Below are 2,360 nucleotides of genomic sequence, written 5' to 3' on the forward strand. Positions count from 1 at the left end.
TAGTTCCCCATAATCTCCAAAAGAAGTACTTCCATGTCCCTGTTCTGCAGGTATTCCACAAGTGCGCCCTCGTTCAGAAAAAATCTCCATTGACCAAAGTTGGAGAAACAGTAGCTAGCTGTTGTTATCATTACCTAGCTACTGCTAATGTGCAACATCCAACAAAGATATTTTAGAAGTGAGATGTCTCACTCTGTAGCTAAAACAGATCCCTAAACACTAAAACTTGATCTGCAGCGATGTGCGGTACAACAAAAATGTTTTTTTTGTAAATGAAACCATGTAAACCTACTCTGGTACAACCTCAAAATACAATTCTGAACCTGAAAATGAGCATAATATGGGCACTTTAAACATATTGTAATATTCTGCGATATATTGCAATTCATTACCTTTTTTCCAACTACAAATCTTTCCAGATTTCACATGATGTCCTCAAAAGGAAACTGTGTTTAATCCATACATAATACATTTCTCTTTTTAGGCTGCAAAATGGGATTGTCAAGCAGACAAACCGACCAACATATATCACATATATAATAATAGGTCAATACTTGGCGCTTCTGTATCAATGCAGTATTGCCAAGGGAAATATTGCAATACTATGCTGTATCGATTCTCCATCCGCCAATGTAAATGTCCATCCATCCATCCATCTTCATCCGCTTATCCGGTATTGGGTCGCGGGGGCAGCAGCTCCAGTAGGGGACCCCAAACTTCCCTTTCCGAGCTACATCAACCAGCTCCGACTGGGGATCCCGAGGCGTTCCCAGGCCAGGTTGGAGAATAATCTCTCCACCTAGTCCTGTCTTCCCCGAGGCCTCTCCCAGCTGGACGTGCTGGAACACCTCCCTAGGGAGGCCGCCAGGAGGCATCCTTACCAGATCCCGAACCACCTCAACTGGCTCCTTTCGACGCGAAGGAGCAGCGGCCTCTACTCCGACTCCTCTCGGATGACTGTGCTTCTCACCCTATCTCTAAGGGAGACGCCAGCCACCCTCCTGAGGAAACCATTTCGCCGCTTGTACCCTGGATCTCGTTCTTTCGTCATGACCCAGCCCTTCATGACCATAGGTGAGGGTAGGAACGAAAATTGCCCGGTAGATCGAGAGCTTTGCCGAGAGCCTTGATCCTCATCCCAGCCGCTTCACACTCGGTGAATGTACAATGTAAATGTATGAATGCAAAACTTTTCCTTTCATTTATTTCACCAGGATAATCCACTCAGTAGCATTACTGTTTTACAAACACTAAAAACAAACAGCAAATGAATGTACATTATAATGTAAAAGGGTGCTCCATTAATTGAGCATGGGCCGCAACTAACAGTTATTTTCATCATCAGATTAATCAACACATTAATTAACTGTTCTATAAAATGTCAGAAAATAGAGAAAAAAATCCCCATCCCAACTTCTCAAAGCCAATCAACTGATTAACAAATTAGTTGCAGATTAATTTTCTCTCAAATGAATTGATAATTGATTATCACCTAGTGTCAAACTCTAAATTGAGCTACACTTCATTGCATTAAAAGTAAAAGGCTAGTTCTTTAAACAACCTGTATGAACACCTTTATTGAAATACTGTCTTAAATAGAATAGTGTTAGTTTTTTAGCTAATTTACTCTAGAGATGTTTGTGTCTCTGTATTCCTTACAGGGATGAGTTCCAGCTTCAGCCTGTATTGTACTGCAACATTTCCTCTAGTAGCCTACTTTCATTTTTTGTCTTCTTGATTTATGCCTTTTGCTCTGGCAATATAGAGCACCTGCTGTTGATCACAGACAGGCTATTCCTGGAGACTCTGATTATTTGAAGTTATACTTAAAATATCTGTAGTTGGCATCGTCCCACTGGAAAACACTTGGCCCCAGTACAAGACAAGCAGTGAGTGATGTTACTGCAAAGCAATTACACTTTAATGACCACACACAGAGGCACATACTCAACAAAACACACAGGCACAGACGCTCATATGCACATCATGCTATTTGTTCAGTGCAATTATGTTTTAATTTGAAAAAAACAACAACTTTTAAGTGCAGACAGGGGAACATAAATGTACACATATTTGTACACACAACAAAAAAAAACTACGCACACACAGGCGCACACTATCACAGGATGCCATTTACTCCTTCCCATGCCCACACACAGGGTTACAAAGGAGATGCATGTATCTGTGTTTGTGGTGATTTCATCCCTTCTGGATCTCCTCTACTCTTCAAACGGCACCATTTTCAGCCAGGGAACATAAAAGACGAAGCGACAGTAAAGCAGCCGTGGCAGGCCCAGCGAGCCAGTGAACGAGGACAAATGATCACTCTCTTCCTCCCTCTCTCTCTCTCTCTCTCTCTC

General features: G+C 42.0%; 1 protein-coding gene across 5 annotated transcripts in view; it reads left to right on the forward strand.

The window, feature by feature from the left end:
- LOC116693602 (pleckstrin homology domain-containing family A member 7) overlaps nt 1-2,360 on the forward strand; it is a 140,853-nt gene that overhangs the window by 101,676 nt on the left and 36,817 nt on the right. The window lies entirely within an intron of this gene.

Source organism: Etheostoma spectabile, chromosome 8, assembly GCF_008692095.1.
Source record: "Etheostoma spectabile isolate EspeVRDwgs_2016 chromosome 8, UIUC_Espe_1.0, whole genome shotgun sequence".
Taxonomy (NCBI): Eukaryota; Metazoa; Chordata; class Actinopteri; order Perciformes; family Percidae; genus Etheostoma; species Etheostoma spectabile.